General features: G+C 31.9%; 1 protein-coding gene across 1 annotated transcript in view; it reads left to right on the top strand.

Moving 5' to 3' along the window:
- The window catches only part of LOC126888127 (2-hydroxyacyl-CoA lyase 1), a 784683-nt gene that overhangs the window by 68883 nt on the left and 701760 nt on the right, over positions 1 to 14040 (top strand). The window lies entirely within an intron of this gene.

Consider the following 14040-nt stretch of genomic DNA (forward strand, 5'->3'; position numbering starts at 1 on the left):
ACCATGTCAGCTGTCTCTTTTCAATATCGTCCATTATAGTTTTTTCCACCTTCATACGTTCTCTAATTGTTTCATTTCTTACATGTTCTAATCTGGAAACCTGACAACTTCTCCTCAAGAAGTCCATTTCTGTACTAAGTAGCTTCTTTTTATTTCTTGCACTTATGTCCCAAACTTCTGCACCGTAGATTGTAGCGCTCTTCATTATACTTTCATATATTCTTTTTGATTTTATAAATAACAAAATAAAACATCCTGATTATAGAAGGTAACATGAGGAAGGGAGGCCGCTTTTCTATAAAATCACCGGACCGCTTGAAAAGTTCCAGTACGCCACTGCTCGGTAGGTGCGGACATCCATTAGGTTTGAGAAGTGTCTAGCATCTATGATCACATGACCAATTTGGTTGTTCGTTAATCCATCGGACAAGGTCCAAGTCCCCATATGTATTTTTTTGTGTAGAAAACATGTGCTTCCTACGATCATGTTCTTTGCGGCTGCGAAGGTGACTACTCGGTGTCCATTCGAATTCGTATTAGTAGAATACCAAAGCAGGCGTCACTACCAAGATAGGGAAATCAATGTGTTAGAGAGAGAAGTACCTTTTATATGACTAAGAGTGAGATAGATGCTGACGTCCCAGCGAAGGAATAGTTTAGCTATTATCCGCTAGATGGCGCCACCAATTCGCCATTTTTAGTCCGTGTGGAGGTATCATTGGAAAGGGACGCGTTGGCTCGTCGGATCGTGACGTACAAAGGGGTCGTTGGAAAGCGACGGCGCGGCGGCACGTTGCATATACTATATTTTATCTACGACCATACCATAATATATTATTTAAACCAGTCACGTGCAGATATCTAAGCTTTACGAGTTGCATATTATATTTTATCTACGACCGTAACATAATTTAGTATGTTTAAGTGATGGTGCCATTACATCTCGTTAGCATTGGTCTGAATGGAGATTGTGATACGTTAAAGGTGTATGGAGTATCGAATATGTTATTTAATCCATAAACTAACCGTTACGAGCTGCATACTATATTTTATCTACGACCATAACATAATATGTTATTTAAACCAGTCACGTGCAGAAATCTAAGCTTTACGAGTTGCATACTATATTTTATCTACGACCGTAGCATAATGTAGTATGTTTAAGCGGTGGTGGCATTACAGTGCCTAAACGGCTTAACGTAGAGAGGCATAGACGTAAGGAGAGACATGGACAATAATGGTTGTAGGTATGTAGTGCCTAAATGGTTTAACGTAGAGACATGGAGTGACGTATGTAGTGCCTAAGCGGCTTAACGTAGAGAGCCATAGACAATAAAAGTTGTAGGTATGCCTAAACGACTTAACGTAGAGAGTCATGGACATAAGGAGAGACATGGACAATAAAGGTTGTAGGTATGTAGTGCCTAAATGGCTTAACGTCCACGTGCAGAAATCTAAACTTTATGAGTTGCATACTATATTTTATCTATGACCGTAACATAATTTAGTATGTTTAAGTGATGGTGACATTACATCTCGTTAGCATTGGTCTGATTGGAGATTGTGATACGTTAAAGGTGTGGGAAAGTATCGAATATGTTATTTAAACCAGTCACGTGCAGAAATCTAATCTTTACGAGTTGCATACTATATTTTATCTACGACCGTAACATAATGTATGTTTAAGCGATGGTTGAGAATTATTAGAAATCAAATAGATTACATTTTAGTAAACAAAAGATTCCGAAACAGCTTTACATCTGTCAAGACTTATCCTGGAGCAGACTTAGAGACGGACCACGTTCCACTGGTGTGAGTATTTCGCGTCAAACTCAAAATAGTGCAGAAAAAGAAATCACAATCATACGACCTACGTATGCTAAAAGACCCTCACACGAAAATGAGGGTCCAAGCCACGTTAAACGAGCAAGTGACTGCAATTAGAGACGCATCGAACGAAGAACAAATGATCAAACAGATGACCGAAATAGTTCAAAATGTAAAGGATAGACACTTAAAGGCAGATAAATTAACCAAGAAGAAATCATGGATGACAGATGAGATCCTGAAACTAATGGATGAAAGAAGAAATGCCAAATAACCCCGACACATACAAAACAATCAATATATCAATAAGAAGGAAAATTAGAGAAGCGAAAGAAAAAGAAGCAATGGAGAGATGCCAAGAAATTGAGATTCTACAATCAAAGTATGATAGTCATAATGTACATAGGAAAGTTAAAGAACTCACAGGTGGACTAAGACGGAGACAGGGAGGAAATCTAACTGATTCTGACGGAAACATCATCTTAGATAAACAGTAAAATTATAACGTGGAAAGAATATCTAGAAAAACTGTTTGAAGACCAAAGAGATAACACCTTTGAGATAGAAGAAGAGGTAAATGATGGACCAAGAATATTACAGCAGGAAGTTCATTCTGCCATAACACACCTAAAGGATGGCAAAGCAGCAGGTCCCGATAATATACAAGCAGAACTACTCAAACTGATGGACAACGAATCAATAGCAATAATCACAAAGATATTCAACAACATATACAACTCTGGACAAATACCAACAGAATGGCTGAAGTCTGAGTTTATTGCACTTCCAAAAAAACCAGGAGCCAAAAAGTGCGAAGAATACCGTACGATAAGCCTGATGAGTCATCTCCTAAAATTGTTCCTAAAGGTAATCCATACGAGAATTTACAAGCTATGTGAAAGTCAAATTTCGCCCAACCAGTTCGGGTTCATAAATGCTGTTGGTACGAGAGAGGCTTTGTTTTCAATACAAGTCTTATTCCAGAGATGCAGAGACGTAAACTGCGACGTATACGCATGTCTGGTTGATTACGAGAAGGCGTTTGATCGAGTACAACACGCCAAGATGATGCAAATACTAAAAGAAGCAGGAATTAACAACCAAGATCTGAAAATAATTAGAAACCTTTACTGGAATCAGACTGCAAACCTCAGGGTTGACGGTGAACTCACCGAATATGTCAAAATCATGCGTGGAGTGAGGCAAGGCTGCATTTTGTCCCCCCTAATTTTCAATCTTTACTCTGAAAGAATATTTATCGAAGCTTTTCACGAAACTGAAAAAGGTATTCTACTAAACGGGTACCGGCTAAATAATATCAGGTATGCAGATGACACCATAGTATTTGCGGACAACCTAGAAGACCTACAAGTACTCATGGACAAAATCACGTATTACAGTCAGCAATATGGACTCGATATAAACGTAAAGAAAACAAAGCTTATGATCGTCAGCAAGAAAAAGATAACAGAAGGTCAACTCTATATCAACCAAACCCCTGTAGAAAGAGTGAGGCACTACAACTACCTCGGCACCATAATAAATGAAGAATGGACCAATAACCAAGAAATAAGAGCGCGCATCGGAAAAGCTAGATCAATCTTCAACCGTATGGGGGCGTTTTTCAAGAGCCACAACCTTTCTCTTGGTATAAAAGTAAGAATGCTGAGATGTTACGTCTTCTCTGTCCTTTTTTATGGTGTTGAATCATGGACCTTGAACGAGGATATGTGCCGAAAGTTGGAAGCATTTGAGATGTGGCTATATCGGAGAATTCTTAAAATCCCATGGACTGATAGGGTCACAAATGAGGAGGTTCTTAGAAGAATGGGGAAGAACCGAGAAATACTAACCACCATCAAATCTCGAAAGTTGGAATACTTTGGACACATTATGCGAAATGAATCCAGATATGCCCTCCTACAAGCCATCCTGCAAGGAAAAACAATACCATTTGAGGAATATCATTATAAAAAGCATTATACGTCCATTCTCAAATATCCCTCTACGAATCTCATTAAAAAAATCATACTGCTATAGGCATGCTTATTAGCGTAAAACTTAGTGATTGACAGATAAAAACCGAACAAAACATAACAAGAGTGAGTAAATAGTTTAAATTGGATAAATACATTCAGTGTGACATATATCGAAACATGCTTTTATTATTTGTAAAATTGAATTAACTTTTCGTTAGTTCACGGCTTAACTTCAACTATTTTTGAATATATCTAGTACTCATCACAAATCTTGCATTCTTACTTTATCACCAAATATTCATAAGTCCAACTACCGATAAAGGTTTTCCTATTGAAGTCAAATATACGGGTGGTTAAATAGCTTAATATATTGTAGAACAACTATTATTGTTACCTTTTATCACTAAAAGCGATAATCGAATTTAAAACTAAATCATACATTTTTATTAGCTTATGACTTTAAATAAACAAATACACTCAGTATTCTTAATCATATTTCAATTTACTCTAATTCAATTAGTTATTTTCACCAGGAACGTTATATTGCCTCATTGATCCGTAAATTCTTCATGTACCAATGTTCCTATATCTTCTACAAGTCCATTCAGGCATGTTTTAAATGCCCAATGATGCTTACATTAGCAAATTTGGCAAATTTCGTATAATATGACTACCTTGTCTCTCTTTGTTTAAAAAATACGTTTCATTTCAAACAACATTTCATTCCATTATTGGATTTACCGGATTTGTATTATGAGAATGATATCCGAAAGGGAAATCGACAGGTCAAAATAAACTCATTTTAAAGTAAAATTGTGGCTTATTCACAATAAAAATAATAAATTGCATAAGGGTTCTGCTTCGTAAACTAATACAGTTTTAAATATATACAGATTTAACACGGTGAATGTATGTTGCTCCTTTACTATTTTCGTCTTCTTGCGCTCCTTATTGTTTTACGAAAGATACAAAAAAAAAACACGAAAAATACACGATACGTAGGTAGAAAATAATGGCATTCTTAATTATGACTTAATCATTCTTTCGAATGTTTTTAGTACGCATGACTCTAAGAATTTACCCCGGTATGATTCTGGTTTCGAAGGATCTTTGGACGGTTTTAAAATAATTCGAACTAAATATATTCTTACCAACCATCTGGAAACTTGATGTGTGTGTCGATATAATTCTTTATTTGCACTAACGCCATTACTACAATCGGAAATTTTCTTAATCATTCTATAATGAATACCGTCTGTTCCAGGTACAGTATTTCAATTGCATTTTAAACAGGTTTCTAATTCATTTATGGAAAAATTCATAACATAACATAAACAAAATAACTAAAAAATATCAGAGAGACAAATATCAGAATCAGATTAAAACTTTCATATTATGATGCAATTATCTATGGAAGAAAATAATAGGGTATGTACAAGATACAAAATTCAAGTATTGGAAAAGCCATACAAGAGGCGCACCAAATTCAAAAATCTTGTATTTAATCTAAACATGAATTAAAATTTCTAGTTTAAATCTTCTCATCCAGCTTGAAATAGGATATCAGTATTCATATTTATTATTTCAAAAATTTTAAGATATCGTGTCTTTTGTTGTAGGTATACTGTCACATTTTCAATACATATTACCCATTTTTTAATTACCCATCATCGAGTTAATTTATAAATGCAATAAGTAACTCATTAAGATATTATGCTTTCAAAAAACGCTACCAACCAATCTCCTTCATATTGACTAGTTTCAAATGTATTTCTACAATTACACCATTATTTACCGGAATATTTTAAAGCAGTGTTGACTGAACGTCTAAAAAACTGTGCATAATTTGGCACAAAGATATCAAAAATGATGGATCAAAATTGCTTTTATTGGGCGATTAGCTCTCTTTATCCAGCTAAAATAAATAAAGAACTTACATCGTCATATCCATATACTGTTTTGAAAACCGAGGACTTGGAAGCTCCAATGCCTTTAAGTCATATCTCAAAGTTTGAAATAGTAAATAGTATATCAGTGAATGTTTATGCTTTGGAATTAAATCAAGTTAAGGAAAAATAATTTTACGAATTAGTACCTGCTTGCCTAAACAAAACAAACTTGATAGACATGTAAATTTGAATCTTATTCGGGATAAATATTTTGTAAAGTTAAATGATTACCTACGACTCTCATTGTAGTGACGATGGAAATATTGAAATAGAATATCATTACTGTTGGAAAAAAAGATGTCTAGGTTGTTACACTATATATACCCCAGGCTGTGGGTGAAAAATACGTCGATTTCAGGATATAATTCAGGAATTTTTGAAACCTATCATGTGTTGTAAAGGACGATGCCAGGAATAACTTCTACTAAAATGTAACCAAAAATATTGTGCGCTTTTTTTTTAATTGCGATTTTCATTTGTTAAATTTGCAATTTTTATTGATTTTTAACTTTGCAGCTTAGGATATTGATTTTAGAGAAAAACTTTTTAATAGAAAGTTGTAGTAAATTAAAAAAACCTACAATTTGAGGTACAGTAAGTTTAATTTGGTTAATTGGTTATTGCAAAACAGCCTGCGAAATGTCTAAAATGACCGTTTTTTTACAATTGCATTATTTATTGTACAAATATATTTTTTATTTTTTAAAGCTTTAAAATAAAGATCTTTCAATTCCAAACATAAAAAAAAATTGTAAAGCCAGATTAACGAATTTGTTGCTTAGATATTATAAATTGTTTATCCCAAGAGGTCAAATGTCGAAGGCTATAACTTTTTAAAAAAAATCGTAGAGAGTTGGTGAAACATCTAATCTCCTTCTAAAGAGTTATATTTTCATATTCTGATGTAAATAAATGCGTAAAACATTTTTAAACCTCTAATTTTTGGGTTTGAAAATAAGGGGGCAAATTTCGTTATAAACATTTAGAGCTGAAGCGGCCCTGTACATCCTATGAGTTTTGAACTTACAAATTATTGTTGCTAAAGATGAAACAAAGATTTATAAAAAAATTAAAAATTTCTACGACCAACTGAAGCCGAGATAATTTTTGGGTTTGGAAATAAGGGGGCATATTTCGTTATATACATTTAGAGCTGAAGCGGCCCTGTACATCCTATGAGTTTCTAACTTACAGATTATTGTTGCTGAAGACAAATCGAAGATTTTTAAAAAAATAAAAATTTTCTACAACCAACTGAAGCCGAGATAATTGTTTTTTTTTTCTTAAGTCGTAGTGCCTTTATTTATAACAATTAAGAAATTATTTTACAGTCATTGACTAAAGAAATACTTATATTATCTTAAAATAAAAATTATTATAAAATATAATTACATTTAATTATTAAAAATTATTTTTTAAATCGGTGCATTTGCGAGCGGCCGAATTTTGCAAATCGCCCGGCTCGCTTCAAATCCGCGCGCTCGGAAAATTTTTACGTAGCTTTTATTAAATTTGGAGAGAAAACAATTTAATATTACCATTATAATACAAGGTGTAACAAAAATACAGGTCATAAATTAAACCGCATATTTTAGGACCAAAAATAGTTTGATTGAACCTAACTTACCTTAGTACAAATGTGCACATAAAAAAAGTTATAGCCGTTTGAAGTTATAAAATGAAAATCGATTTTTTTCAATATATCGAAAACTAATGGAGATTTTTTATTGAAAATAGACATGTGGCATTCTTATGGCAGGATTATCTTAAAAAAAAATTAAAGTGAAATTTGTGCACCCCATAAAAATTTTATGGGGGTTTTGTTCCCTTAAACCCCCCAAACTTTTGTGTACGTTCCAATTAAATTATCACTGTAGTACCGTTGGTTAACCACAATATTTTTAAAACTTTTTTGCCTCTTAGTATTTTTTCGATAAGCCATTTTTTATCGAGGTACAGCTTCCTTTTTAATATGTTTACATAAAAATTTTATGGGGGTTTTGTTCCTTTAAACCCCCCAAATGTTTGCATGCGTTTCAATTAAACTGTTATTGCGGTACCATTAGTTAAAAACAGTGTTTTTAAAACTTTTTTGTCTCGTAGTATGTTTTTGATAAGGCAAATTTTATTGAGATGTGGCTTCTTTTTTAATATGGTTCAAAATATACCTAAAAATGTAACTAGGTACTTTTCGTATTATTACCAAGTCTCGATAATCGTACTTAACCATATACAAAATATGTGGTGGATTTGACAAATATTCAAAATATCTCGATAAAAACTGGCTTTTCGAAAAAGAACTAAGAGGCAAAAAAGTTTTAAAAACATTGTGTTTTACTAATGGTACCATAATAATAATTTAATTGGGACGTGCACAAAAGTTTAGGGGGGTTTAAGGGAACCGAACCCCCATAATTTTTTTATGGGGAGCACAAATTTTACTATAATTTATTTTTAAGGTGTTTCTGCCATAAGAATGCCACATGTCCATTTTAAATAAAAAATCTCTAATAGTTTTCGATATATTGGAAAAAATCCATTTTCATTTTGTAACTTCAAAGGGCTATAACTTTTTTTATGTGCACATTTGTACTAAGGTAAGTTAGGTTCAATCGAACTATTTTTGGTCCCAAAATATGTGGTTTAATTTATGACCTGTATTTTTGTTACACCCTGTATACAGTCCACTGATTATATACTAATATATTTACCACTGTTTTTGTTTTTCTTGATAAACTTTTATATGTGAAATTTCATTTCTGAAGAAATAATATTACAAAAATGATACATATATATGAAATATATAACTATATTTTAATTTTTTCATTGTTATATAAATATAATAATAATAATGTTACTTCTTACTATAATATACAATATAAAACTTTTTCTTCTTGTAGTGACTATTCTTCTTGGATTTCACATATAAAAGTTTATCAAGAAAAACAAATACAGTGGTAAATAGACTGTATATCATAATGGTAATATTATTAAATTGTTTTCTGTCAAAATTTAATACAAGTTACGTAAAAATTTTCCGAGCGCGCGGATTTGAAGCGAGCCGGGCGATTTGCAAAATTCGGCCGCTTGCAAAAGCACCGATTTAAAAAATAATTTTTAATAATTAAATGTAATTCTATTTTATAATCATTTTTATTTTAAGATAACATAAGTCTTTCTTTAGTCAATGACTGTAAAATAAATTCTTAATTATTATAAATAAAGGCACTATGATTTAAGAAAAAAAAACAATTATCTCGGCTTCAGTTCGGAGCACACTAGTTCGCTCCCATGGTCAAAAAACCCTCTTAATTACATACTAGTTCGCTCCGAAAACCATAACCTAGTTCGCTCCCGTGGTTAAGCGGATTAAGTATTTATCTATTCTATTCTAGGAAAATTAATATCAGGAAAATTAGTACTGTGACTTTTGTATTTTATATTAGAAATTATATAAAATATTGGTGGTTATCTATTTATATAAATACAGTGATAAGCGCGCTAATAACCGGCAAAATAACGCAAACGATGGAAAACATATGAAGTTGTAAGATAAAAGAGATGAAACTAGTAGAGATGAGAAATTTAGAGGTAGAAACCTATAAATTTACATTATAATGATTGTTTCTCATCTTTAGACGTATCGGACGAGTTTGGCAACTACCACTGTGACAGTGACAGTTTTTGTTGACATACTCATGTGATACGGCTAAACGTGGGAAAACAACCAATATAATCTAAATTTATAGGTTCGTACCGCTAAATTTCCAACCTCTACTAGTTTCATGCCTTTTTATTTCACAACTTAATATGTTTTTCATCGTTTTGCGTTATTATGCCGGTTATTAGCGCGCTCATCACTGTATAACGAAACAGTGAAATTAGATAATTTAGATTTAGCCCAATAAATGACCATTTTCGAGTGTAATTTTCGGCGTTACTACGGATTTGGTTGAAAATTTGGTTTTAGGTTCTACCTATCTTCCACTTCAAAGTTGGACGTGTGCCGTTGGTTGCATTTAATTGAGGGTATAAATCACCCCTTCTCGAGGGTGAAAAATCATACGTTTCAAATAAGTCTAGAAATGGATAAGTTGACTACTTCTAAGTAAGTAACTTTTGTTCTATGTAGTTTTTTAAAGAAGTCAATAATTGTTTGACTTCTTGTTTGATTTGAATAACATCAAAAATGTTTATTTTTCAACAACAAAAAAAAACACGTTTTCACACGGTTTTCTCAAATAACTTAAAAAATAAGTATTTTATCGAAAAAAAAATTCTTAGCGAAAATATAGCTTATAATAAAATGAAAAACAGTATATTCATGAAGTGTAGGTACAGATTCAGCAAAAGCAGAGTTGTAGGTAGCTTATGAAAAATATGTTCCTATGAAAAATGTGTTCCAAAAATACATTTTTGATGAGAATATTTTTTTCGATAAAATATTTACTTTCTGGTTATTTGCGAAATATCGTCCAAAAATGTGTTTTTTTTTTGTGGAGCAATAATAAAATAAACATTTTCACTCGCAGATAACTCGAAAAATATTGACTTTAAAAAACTCTATAGAACAGTTACTTAGAATTAGTCAATTTATCTAATTCCGGCCATATTTTAAATGTATGTTTTTTCACCCCCGAGAAGGGGTGACTTTCACCCCCCAAGTAAAAGCAACCAACGGCATAAGTCCAACTTCGCGGTGGTAAATAGAACGTAAATTCAAATGTTCATGCAGTGATAAAGTGGTGACTTTACTGGGCTAATAATAATTATTTTATTTACACTAATTTTTTTTCTATACAGTGAAAAGCGCGCTAATAACCGGCATAATAATGCAAAAGATGGAAAACATATTAAGTTGTGAGATAAAAAGAAACGAAACCAATAGAGTTGGGAAATTTAGCGATAAAAACCTATAAATTTCCATTCGATTCACTGTTTCCCACCTTTAGACGTATCAGAGGAGGATGTCAACTAAAACTGTCACTGTGACAGCGGTAGTTGCCAAACTCGTCTGATACGTCTAAAGGTGGGAAATAATAAATGTAATGTAAATTTATAGGTTCTATCGCTAAATTTCCCATCTCCACTAGTTTCATTTCTATTTATCTCACAACTTAATATTTCCATCTTTTGCGTTATTTTGCCGGTTATTAGAGCGCTCATTACTATATTTTGAAAAATGTTAGTGATTGAATTAGAAATTAGATTAGAAATTTTGAATTGTTTTTAAAAATTACTGAAATAATTTTTGTGCTTATTCTAAAATATAGATATAATAAGAAAGCAATACAAGTGTAAAAACTAACATAATAGGTATGGGATATCCTCTACCATTACAAAATTAAACAAATATAAATTAAAACGAGGCATTTATTTTGCTAGAAATCTAAATGAAATACATTTGACAAAATCAAATCTACTAATTTTATTTTGCTTTAATTCCGCTATTTTGTGATCAACAAATTTTTGGCGCTCTAGAAGTACTTTTCGGTACACTTTTTTTGGTTTCACCGAACTTCGTATTTTAACATAAGTGTCAATTTGAATATCTTTTAAAACTTCTAAAAATTGAAATATATTAGGGTGAGAATTGTAAAATAACGAATTAAATTTAGAATGGAAACTTTCACAGGCATTGATTGTAGTACGCTCAAGTGATGAACTGTTTTCCGCCCACATCTCAGGAGGGAAGTCTGCCTCTTCAGAAATATAGTTGTCCACCAAGTAGTCAGCAAATTGTTGTATGGCTTGGTGTTGTGCTGGTAATATTTCACTAAAGTCTAAAGCAAAACACTCACCTACTTCTAATGGATCTAGGAAAGGCAGACCAAACATATATCTAAGGTATTGCCCGACTTCATTGTCCTTTGAATACTCAGTAGCCAGACCAACTTTTTGAATTTTTCTCCACCATGATTGTCCGAGATGGAACCTACATCCTTTTATTTTCGCAGATGGAAACACTTCACTTACAGCTGCATGGATCGCTTTTTCGAAATCGGCATACACAACCTTGGGACTAAAATTTAAGTTCAATTTTTGACACTCCGTCTTTAAACAATTTAAGGCAGTCACATATGAATTTGTTAACTTATTTGAAAGCAAAAAGAATGCCAAGGGCACATAGTGTCCATTTTTGAGTCCGTGAACTGTAAATAGTTGAGTAAAAAATTTTGTGCAGTATTTAAACGTTCCATCAACATAAATTGTTTCTAATTTACTTAAAAATGTTAAGTTAGATACACAAGAAAAAGCAACAAATTTTTTTACCGGATCATTTTTTAATAAAAATTGTTCTTTTTAGTTGGTTGTCACTTCCACGGAGTTTAACGAGTCATGTACTTCCTGCGCGCACTTCGGAATTGTGGGAATAACTTGTTTTCTGCCATTATAAATATTTTTTCTGATCAAATGTACATCTTCTACAGTAAGACTTTTAAGGGCTATTTATAAACTCGACGTTGACGTTAACGTTGCCGTTCGACGGTGACCTTGACGTTCGACGTTCAGGGGTGCATTTATAAACTTTTCGTTGACGGTGCCGTAGCAGTTAGGGGTAATGTCATGTCACTTTCTTATTTCTCTTTAACCTTACAATTTTTATTTTTTGGAATTTGAAATGGTTTTAGAAACTTGGAAGTGTTAAATGTAGAATGTTGATAACTAATAACTGCAAATGAATATGAAAACATGTACTGTTCCTGTTCAGCTTAACCAAATGGAGAAAAAACAAGGCTTAATTAGAAATAGTTGGAAGATTGTTGCAAAAAGGGTCTTATATTCTGTTAGAGATAGTTTATGTGAATATTTTTTATCTGACAAGAATCATATACATACAGAGAATATTTTTAAAATAAATATCAACAATATTGTGATGAAACTAGTAGTGTACATAATTTTTGTATGCATGAAATTGAAAATATGTATGGTGTGTACTGTTCAGATCAACCAAATGGATTTATGGAGAATTAATAGACCATGGATCAACAGAATCATTTGGAAGAATGTTGCAAAAAGGTCCTATATTCTGTGTCTGAGATACGTTATATATTTTTCTTCTTCTGGCAATGCTGTACACAGATTATTTTAACAATAAATATATCAAATAAATTTTAGGTAGTTTCTTATTGCTACTTTCAATATTAATAATATAATGTATATGCCTTTTGTTACGTCTAGCAAATCAAAATACTGAGAGGCTTAATTTTAGTTCCACACACAACCAATTTATACACAACTTGCAACAAATTAATATTGCCTCTTAATTGTTTTGTTATGTCCACTTTTACCAGTCTGTTTCTATTCGTTCTGTATGTAATTTCTTTCTTTTAACTATTATATTTTGTGTTATATATGACTTATATTTAGTATACTAAATTGTTCCAAAATTTGTAAAAAATTGTAACTGTATTGGGCTTGTCCTGTGGAAATAAAAAAAAAACAAAAAATTGTGATAACATGTGAGTTCCTTTATTTCATAACGTTTTGGCTTTCTGTTCCTCAGGTAGGATTGGGTTAGTAGTCACCCTGAGAAGCAGGGTCTTCTGACATTGTTATCACAAATGGTAACATTGCTCCAGTAGTGATCCTTTCTCGAGTTAAATTGCTCTTTTGGTAATTTGCTACATTAGTAAGGTTACCTGGATTGCTCTGAAATTTGCACAGTATATTTTTGGCTACTTTTTATTTACTTTACATAATTTTCCTTTTCTATATTAAATTTATAGTTATATTAGATAGTAACAAAGAGTTTCTCTTATCCTGCCCCTTAAATGACTGTAACCTCAATAAAAAACTAGAGTCTATTATATCGACGGTTAAATACTGAAACCTCAAAATCTACAACTTTTCAGGATAGTGAAATAACTTCGTTGCTTAGTACATGTTTTTATCTCTTTTGCTAAAAAGTATGTTTTGGTATTTTTTTTTTCAAAGTATTAAATAATAAATACTGAGAAAGAAAAAGCCTTTACTAAGCAGAGAAGTTTTTCACTCTACTGAAAAGTTGTAGATTGTAACTTATGAGGTTTCAGTATTTAAGTGTGGATATATACCTATATGAATGGTACAGAAGAATGGCAATAGTGCATTTGAATTTATTTGGAGAAAATTTAAAAACTTATTATAAAGTCAAATTTAAAAAATAATAATAATTACTTTGACTTTATAAGTTAAATCTTAATTTTCAATTTGTTCGAAACTAATCCAAATGGACTATTGCCATTTTTCGTCTATACCCTTCATATATTATTTATGAATATAAAAAAAAATTATTGGTTAAA

This window comes from Diabrotica virgifera, chromosome 7, assembly GCF_917563875.1.
Source record: "Diabrotica virgifera virgifera chromosome 7, PGI_DIABVI_V3a".
Classification (NCBI taxonomy): Eukaryota; Metazoa; Arthropoda; class Insecta; order Coleoptera; family Chrysomelidae; genus Diabrotica; species Diabrotica virgifera.